The sequence below is a fragment of the Micropterus salmoides genome, unplaced genomic scaffold (genome assembly GCF_014851395.1).
Source record: "Micropterus salmoides isolate LMB-PRFRI ecotype aquatic unplaced genomic scaffold, ASM1485139v1 Ms_hic_scaffold_4224, whole genome shotgun sequence".
Taxonomy (NCBI): Eukaryota; Metazoa; Chordata; class Actinopteri; order Centrarchiformes; family Centrarchidae; genus Micropterus; species Micropterus salmoides.
Genome location: NW_024043623.1, coordinates 1 through 9,766, shown reverse-complemented (window position 1 = coordinate 9,766; position 9,766 = coordinate 1). Strand labels below are relative to the sequence as shown.

The 9,766-nt window shown below is 42.1% G+C and overlaps 1 pseudogene; it reads right to left on the bottom strand.

Moving 5' to 3' along the window:
- Window positions 1–644: 644 nt before the first annotated feature.
- LOC119887579 lies at window positions 645–4,656 on the bottom strand (annotated as a pseudogene).
- Window positions 4,657–9,766: the final 5,110 nt, after the last annotated feature.

The window sequence follows — 9,766 nt, the reverse complement described above, 5'->3', positions numbered from 1 at the left end:
TTTTTTGGCCGGATTTTTCCAAGATATGGTCAAACACTGTTCCTGGGCACGGTATAGTTACAGTCGCTACCCAGAGAGGTTGAACGGAGAAGTACGATTATTTTATTCCAAAACCTAAACAAATCCAGAAAAACGTAGACTGTGGATTGTTCCTAATGTAATGTTAGTTAGCTAATGCTAGCTAACATTACTACTGAATGTATCGTTATACAACCCTACTGTTCGCTTTTTAACAATTATAATAGTGAACAGACTAACCCCTGTACAGAAGCAGTGTTGATCCTTGTTGTCCTCTTTCTCAATAGTCAGTAATAATACGGTGGTTCACTTTTACTCTGTGATCATTGGCTTTAGCTTCTTGCTTTATTTTTTTCAAGTCAGTTTTGAGTCTGTCCAGGTGTCCCCTGCCTTTCGCCCAATGTCAGCTGGATAGGCTCCAGCCCCCCGCGACCCTGTACACAGGATAAGCGTTGACAATGGATGGATGGATTTTTGATGTTTTTTATTGACATTGAGTTCTTACAGTCAGTGTTACTACATACAAACATGTTTTAAACATACAAACATTGTTTGTGATGCCCTACAAATCCTATCAACATGGAGTACCTGGCTGCTAACATTGGCATACTTCATGGATCAGCTATTTCTTGTTGTTAGGTGCTATGTGAAAATGGCTAACATGCAATACATTACAACAACTTCAGATCAGAAGTTGGCCTGGTAGGCCAGCAGATATCCATCGTTGTACATGTAGATCTGTCTGTTGATGGGGTTATAGCTCAGGCTGGCCACTCCTTTAGCTACCTTCTCCAGTGGCAGTGCTAGTGAGTTGTCCTCTTTGCCTGTTGCTGTGTCGAAGGCGTAGAACACCTCCTCCGCTATATTCGTCCAAATCGAGTGGCATATAGCACACCGCACACCATGAAAGCATTGCTCACTGCCTTCTTAAAGCCTCGTCTCCCACGTCTGGGAGACATTTAGTGTCTCGGCCTCACTGTCCCAAACTAGCCGACTCACCACTAGATTACCATGGTTACCGACAGTGGCATAGATTGCCCATAGTCCCGTCTCGTCTGCCTCCACATCCACATCACTATTGGCACGGCACTCATAGTAACAATACGGGAACTTGTTGTTGAAACCCACGCCGGTGCCTGGAAGTGTCACCCGTTTGACGGCGTTGCTCTTCAGGTCGTAGCGACAGACGTCTGCAGAGCGGTAGCAGTGATAGTACAGCGCTTCACCATATAGAACAGCACTGGGACCCTCAATGCTGTCGGCATGACTGTAGGATGGAGCAAAGGTAAAGTCCCTGTAGTTGGCAGAGGCCATGAAGTCTTCGTAGGTTTGGTAAACACGCAGGGAGTTGCCCCAGATGTGGCTGTTGAGCAGAGGCTGGACCCAGTAGCTGTTCTTCTGCCCCTCGCTGTCCATCTGGGCCTGTTTGCCCCACGAACCAGAGATGTAGCTCTTACCGTGAGGACTGACCTTAGTCATGACAGGTTCGCTAATATTTGTGATCAGGCCCTTGAGGCAGTGCCTGTCCTGGCCTGGAAACAGACAGAGATGAGTAGAAAGAAAATACAAATAAGGGTATAATTGCTTTACATTATAGTATGTAATTTGGAAAGCAATTCCAGGATAATATTACATTTCATAGCATAGCATTAAAACATTTGAAATTTTATGTAAAACTTTGTAGTGTTAATACAGTAACCCTATTTAAAATCAGTGGATATGATTTGCCTTGACTGACATATCAACGTGGTTGTAGCGTAGCATAACATTACAACTATAGTTTACTGAGAAAGCAGTGTTGTTCATTTTTGTGCGGTCACAACCCGTTCACATATAAGCAATAAAAAAGTGATTAATTGATAAGTGATTCCATTTAAAAAAACTACATATAGCCCCTTAAACTAACCCTTAAAAATAAGGCCAATGATTTTTCACATTGCTAATATCTTTTAGTTAAAGTCTTTCGCACTGTACTGCACACTGTAACATGTTCATAGGCAACATATTTTATTTTACTGGAGGCAACGCATATTTCTTTTTCTCTCGGTTCTTAATAGTAATTGCAATGTTCTATACGTGAGGACTTTCTTCCACGCATGCACACGCACATGCACACGCACACACACACACACACACACACACACACACACACACACACACACACACACACACACACACACACACACACACACACACACACACACACACACACCATACTTACCTCTGAAGTCTTTGGGGATTGACTTGCAGGACTCAGCGGTGTTCTTCAGGTAGCGCAGTTTCTCTCTGACTGTCTTCATGTTAATTGTGTCTGACATTTGCTTCCTGTCTACATCTGCACGCAATTTACTCACCTAACACACACACACACACACACACACACACACACACACACACACACACACACACACACACACACACTTACATCCTTGTATATATACAGTTGACATTTAGTTTCTTCATATTATCATATTTATTCTGTTGATATATCACAACATTACAGTTAGGTCCTCTTATTTCTTTCATGTCTGCTTTATTCATATGACATGTTATTATGAGCTAAGTTAATGTAGCAATCTTATTATTACTCTGTTTTTCTTTGCTGCACTATATTGCTATTTGCTGATGCAACAACCTAGTTTCTTCATACAGTTTAATAACATTTGACTTGAAATTACTCATCTAGGCTACTTCTCCGCAACTAAGAACAATTGCAGTGTATTCCAGTGGTTGAAGAAATATTTAGAGTTTACTTTAACAAAAGCACTACATATTACATTGCAAGTAAAACTCCTGCATTGAAAATGTTACTAAGTAAAAAGTATGTAAGTATAATCAGGTAAGTGTACTTGAAGTACTCAAACTAAAAGGTACTCAATGTAGTTAAATGTCCCCTATATCATTAGATTATCATTACTCATGTATTTATATAAAAGCAGGATTTTGCTGATGAAGTTGGTTAATGCGGAGCAAATTAATTAAAACTAATGGTTTTAATGATATTAATGAATCTGCTTCTAATTATTATATTATTTATTATTATTATTATTATTATTATTATTATTATTCCATCAATCAATTGTTTGGTTTGTAGAAGTTCTGAAATTAGTCACATTTACCCAGAGCCCAAAGTGACAGCTTCACCGTGCTTGCTAGTACAAATCTCAAAATTAGAATTTTTTTTATTTTATTTTTTTACATTTTTTAAAATAATTACAAGGAAAAACAGCTAATCCTCACTTTTGTGAAACTGGAGCCATGGATTGTTTTTGCATGGAAATGTACTTGTCGTTTCAGCTGCATTTGTACATTTCTTATGTGTTGTGTACGAATAATTGTAATGGAGTAAAAAGTACAACATTTCCCTCTGAAATGTAAGTATCAAATGTAAAAAGTAGAAGTATAAAGTGCCATGAAACGAAAAATACTCAAATTAAGTACAAGTAACTCAAATTTGTACTTAAAGACAGCATTTGAGTAAATGCACTTAGTTACATTCTACCACTGTTGTCTTAACGTACGTTTTTACTGTACCTCTTTGGAGAGTTTCTTTGTTTGGCCGTTGTTCAGCTGCTTGTGGATGACACCAACATCTGTCTCCAACTGGCTGAGCTCCTGGCCCAGCAGGCGCAGAGACAAGGCTGTGTACAGTGTCTGGTTGTGCAGGTACTGGTGAGGCTCCAGCCGGGCCGTCATGTTATTAACCAGGGCCTGGATCTGAGGGAGACGCTGGCTGGATAACGTCACCTGCAGTTAACACAGACAGAAAATGCTCTGCTGTTTCTTGAAAACTGAATGTGTTTTCAGGATTCCAGGTTCAAGTTCATATTTTCTTTGGGGACTGTACCTTCATATAGTTACAAAATATGCAAGCCAGGTGAACAGAAGAGTCTAAAATCAGAATCAGAAATACTTTATTGATCCCTGAAGGGAAATTCTGCGTTACAGTTGCACACATTGCACAAAGGGCAAAAGGAATATAAATAAAGATAGTGGGATATAGAGAAGTATATAAATATCAGACTAAAAACATAAAATAATAGAAATAAGTGTGGATATGTACAATATTTACATAGTTAAAGGAATTGTTATGATACAGTATTTTCATAATTAAGAAATTGTTATGGTGATCAGTAATAACGCATAAATAGTGCCGTAGTAATCATAATAATCACAATTATCTGCACTGTATGGCTCAGTGCCAGTGTATCCTTAAACCATCAGAGCAGAGGTGGAATTGGACTGGACACAGTCTGAATTAGGTACCACTCTCACCAATGTAAAATGATGCTGGTCGACCTTATTTCTCACCTGTTCCTGCAGGTTGTTCAAAGATCCTTCACAGGACTGAACCTGCTGCAGCACGGACTCGAACTTCACAGCAGGGAACGTCCACAGGTTGGAGTCCACCGCACAAACACATGAGCCATTCTTCCTCTGGCCAGACACTTGCTGAGCCTGGCCATCACCCTGTAGTCACACATGTATAAAAACACTGATGTTGTATAGAGCAGATTTACAAGGGAATAGACCTCAGTCTAACGTCAGCAAGTGCAGAATCTTTTCCTAATTTCTTCTAAGAGTAGGATATCAGGTGTGACTCACTGACGACAGTAGCAGAAGGAGCAGCAGCAGCATGTTTAGAGCTGGAGAAATTAATTGTGGACTGACAAGTACAGAAACTGTTGAGACTGAGGAGGGGTGGTGATTTCACAACAAACACACATTTTGCTGACTTGCTTCTTGTCAAAGATGAGTCACTATGGAACCTTTAAACCACTCATGTGGATGTGAAAAATGTGAACCTATGGAGTTTCACAGCAGATATGGTTGCATATTTCCCCCTTCTTTTATGCAATGGTTATTACTTCCCCTTTGTAATATTTGCTGCAGTATTGTCTTCTGTTTTTAAAAATAGACCTACAATAACTGATGATGTGTCAAAACATTCATTAAACAATATAATACTGTAAGGTATTTTACAGTGTATTTTTATTTGTATAATAGGCAGAACACCGAAAAATATCTGTTCACCTGAACATGTGACAGGTGGGTCATTCGGCAGCACAACTTGATTAAAAGTTACATATTTATTAATATGATGACATTCATTAGCCAGCGGTGAGATAGTGTAGCCTGTTGCACCAGCGAGAACTTAAGGTATAAACTCCCAACCTGGTGCCAACCTCTCTCAAGCTCCGGTTAACTCCAGAAGAGATTTCTGTTTTCCTGTGTTTAAACCTGTCTGTCTGCTTTCCCTCCCAGGTTCACTCACCCTCGTCCTCCGTTCAGTCAGCTGGGCTCATCCACCGGTCCTCTGCTCTCGTGCTTCCTCCACGGTGCCCTCCCGGCTCCCCCTGCTCCTTGCCAGCCCCCCTGCTGCCACACCACTCCCTTCCCCGTTTCTCTCGCCTCACCGCCTCCGCCTCGCCTGCTCCTCGGTCCTCCGTGTCCACGTCCCCCGGAGTCCACCTCACCTCCATCTCCTCTTCCCCAGCCCCTCTGTAATCTCTAAATAAACCTCCTTCCAACTGTGCGTTGCGTTTGGGTCCGTTCTGTCCTGTCTCGTAACATATTAATGACGCTGCTCTGGCATTACGGAGGGCCTTCCCTTAAGTTTTAAGACTATCTTCCCAAATTAAACGAGAATTTTCCAGTTTGGTGGAACGCCAGTTCCTCAAGTTTCCGTGATATTTGCTTTAATTTGCGAGTTTCAGTATTATACCATGGAACTAAACGTCTTTGTTTTATTTTCTTTTTTAGAGGGGCTACAGAGTAGAGTGTCATTCGCTGCGAGCCTGCAGCACTATCAACAAGATGATCGATTTGGGAGGGACTGAAATTAGCATAGGAGTCCTCTGTTACTTTGTGATCTGATAATGAATTTAGAGCTTCCTTAAATTCTGCTACAGCACTATCAGACAGACATCTTGTATAAACATTTTTGCCCAATGGCGTGTAGTAAAAACTCAAAAGTTATCAAACAGTGGTCAGATAAAGAGGGATTCTGTGGGAACACTATTAAATGTGCAATTTCAATACCATATACCAAAACAAGGTCGAGGGTGTGGTTAAAACAGTGAGTCGGTTCATGAACACTCTGAGAGAAGCCAAATGGAATCTAACAGAGAGATAAACGCAGTACTGAAGCTGTCATTCTCAACATCCACATGAATATTAAAATCCCCTACAATAATAACTTTGTCTGTTTTAAGGACTAAAGTTGACAAAAACTCTGCAAATTCAGATAAGAATTCAGAATACGGGCCAGGTGCTCGGTACACTATAACGAAGAGAATTGGTTGCAGTGATTTCCAACTTGGGTGTGAAAGACTAAGAACAACACTTTCAAATGAGTTATAATTCAGTTTAGGTTTAGAGCTGATTAGTAGGCTAGAGTCGAAGATAGCTGCAACTCCACCTCCTCGGCCTGTGCCTCGCGGAATGTGAGTATTAATATGACTGGGAGGGGTGGATTCATTTAGGCTAACATATTCTCCATCACCCAGCCAGGTTTCAGTAAGACAAAATAAATCAATATCATAATCTCATATTAGTTAATTTACTAGTACAACTTTAGAGGAGAGAGATCTGATGTTTAAGAGTCCACATTTAACTCTCCTATTCGTTTGCACTATTGCTCTTGTGGTTTTAATTTTTATGAGGTTTTTATGCACAGCTCCTCTTCTGTTTACCTTTGATTTAAATAATTTCAATGGTCGGGGGGCAGACACCGTCACTATAGGATTTTCACTAAGTAACTCCTGAAATGGAGGAGCAGAGAAGTGTGTTAGACTGCGACTCTGCGTAGGGTTTTGGGTGGGTAACTGCTGAATTAGAAGGGCAGAGAAGTGTGTTAGACTGCGATTCTGCGTAGGGTTTTGGGTGGGTAACTGCTGAATTAGAAGGGCAGAGAAGTGTGTTAGACTGCGACTCTGCCTCCTGGTCTCAACTCTGGGTTGTCGTGGATTTGGTCCACTAATAAACTTGGCCAGATTTCTAGAAATGAGAGCTGCTCCTTCCCAAGTGGATGGATGCCGTCTCTCCGAATCAGACCAGGTCTTCCCCAGAAAGTCTGTCAATGATCTACAAAGCCCACATCGTTTGCTGGACACCACCTCGACAACCAGCGGCGAAATGACGACACGCGGCTAAGCTTGCTCTTGGTGGGAACTGTTGGGCTTCTGTAAATAACATCATAGAGTACGGTCTAGACCTGCTCTTTTACGAAAAGCGCTGTGAGATAACTGTTGTTGTGATTTGGTGCTATGTAAATAAAATTGAATTGAATTGAATTGAATTGAATACATTACATCACTGGTCAGATTTGACAGGGGTCCAGAGAAAACTACGGTGTCCGACATTGTTTTTGCATATGTACACACCGACTCAACATTAATCTTAGTGACCTCCGATTGGCGTAACCGGGAGTCATTACCACTGACGTGAATAATAATCTTACTCTATTTACGTTTATCCTTAGCCAGCAGTTTAAATTATGACTCAATGTCGCCCGCTCTGGCCCCAGGGATGCACTTTAATGGCCGCTGGCTTCTCTAACTTCACATTTCTCAAAATGGAGCTGCCAGTGATCAGAGTTGGTTTTTCAGTGGGTGTGTCGCTGAGTGGGGAAAATCTGTTAGAAACATGAACAGGTTGGTGATGATCCGTGGGCTTTGAATGCTTACGACTATTCCTCCTTCGGACAGTCACCCAGCCCCCCCCCCCCCCCTTTCCTGGCTGCTCAGGAGATGCCGGGGGACGGCTACCAGAGGCTAACTCAGGCTGTTCCGGACTGACTACCGGGGACTGGCTAGCTACAGTAGCTAAAGACTGAAATACCAAGGTGCAGAGACGAACTTCTGAGCCTCGCCTCCATGTCTACAAATAAACTACACTTGTTACACGTACCATTACCGCTAAATGAGGCAGAGGAGTAACTGAACATCTGACACACAGAGCAGCCATCGCTAGCTGCTAAGCTAAAGTTGCTAACGGCTAAGCTAAAGTACGGTAGCGTTGGCTACCAAAACTTTTGAAAACAACTATGAAATTAAACAGCAGTCACTAAAAGATGGAAGAACTGTGAGTGCTTAGGCAGAATTACTGTAAGAATAATTGTTGTAATGACAAATCTAACAAATTTAATTAGCGAGAGCAGCACAACACGCTACCAACACACAAGTACCGGAAACGGAAATGAGTCAACACACTTACCACAGAACGTCTAGTCATGTCCAGAAGGCCCTCTGTAATTACTTACTGAGAAAAATAAGATCAACCCCATGCTTCTTTTCAGCAATGTAGCCAGGTTGAGCCATGTGTTCCTATAGCCCTCACTAGTAGCGACTTCATGAGCTTCTTTAATGATAAAATTCTAACTATTAGAGACAAATTGTATCTCTATCTAATCTACCTCCTGCCCTCAACAGGTACTAATTTATCTTCAAACTTGATATATAGACTGCTTTACTCCAATTGATCTTTACCAACAAACGTAAATGATTTTGGTCTAAACCATCAACCTGTCTCTTAGACCCCATCCCAAATAGGCTAGCTGCTTAAAGAAGATTTAGCTTTAGCAATTCTTTTCTAGATATGATCAATCTGTCTTTACTAACAGGCTATGTACCATAGTCCTTCAACGTAGCTGTAATCAAAACCCTTTGTTAGGAGACGGGACAGAAAGGACCCAAACGCAACACTCAGAGGGAAGGAGGTTTTATTGAGGGTTCACGGGGGGGGGGGCTAGGGAAGAGGTGAGGAAGGAGAGGTGGACGCCAGGGGACGCGGGCACGGAGGACCGAGGAGCGGGCGAGGCACTGGTGGTGAGGCGAGGAGCAGGGAGGAGCCGGGAGGGCGCCGTGGAGGAAGCCCGAGAGGAGAGGACCGGAGGATGAGCCCAGCCGACTGAACGGATGACGAGGATGAGTGAACCTGGGAGGGAAAACAGATAGAAAGACAGGGTTAGAGACTGGAGCGACAAAATGCAGGGAAAATGAGAAAAAACAAGGAACATGAGAGCCTGGACGTAGAAGTGGCACCGGGTAAGGAGCTACGACGATCAAGCGAGGATGGTGTGGAGAACCGGGGTTGAAATACAGGCTGGGATGAGGTTGATTACTGGCAGGTGTGGCAGGCTGACGAGGTAGCTGATGAGGTGCAGGTAGTTGGCTGGGCTCAGGAGCCGAGGGAGAGAAAAGGAGAACACAGGGAGGCAGGCAGAGCAAAACAATGGGTGAAATAAAGTGAGAAAAAAAAAGTAAAACCAGGACACTCACCGTCAGCTGGGCTGTCCCCACAACACCCTTCTTAAAAGGCCACTCTTTGATCCAGGGGTTTTAGCCAACTATAGACCTTTATCTAACCTTCTCTTTCTCTCTAAGATCCTTGAGAAAGCAGTTACCAAACAGTTGTGTAATGTTCTACATAATAGTTTATTTGAGACTGTTCAGTCTGATTTTGAGTGCAGCAGAGACAGCACTGCTGAAAATGGACCTTCTATTTGTATCAGATAAAGGACTTGTCTCTGTACTTGTCTTGTTAATTCTTAGTGCTGCATTTGACACCAGTGAGCATCGTATTACCTATTACAGAAGCTTGAACTTGGAATTGGCATTAAAGAACTGGCTTAAAGTCCAGTTTATCAGGTCAATCACTGGGCCTGATTACAACTCTCAAGTTAAATCAAAACTGTTATTTTTACATTCAATGACTTGATTTTTTAAATTATATAACACAGAATAAT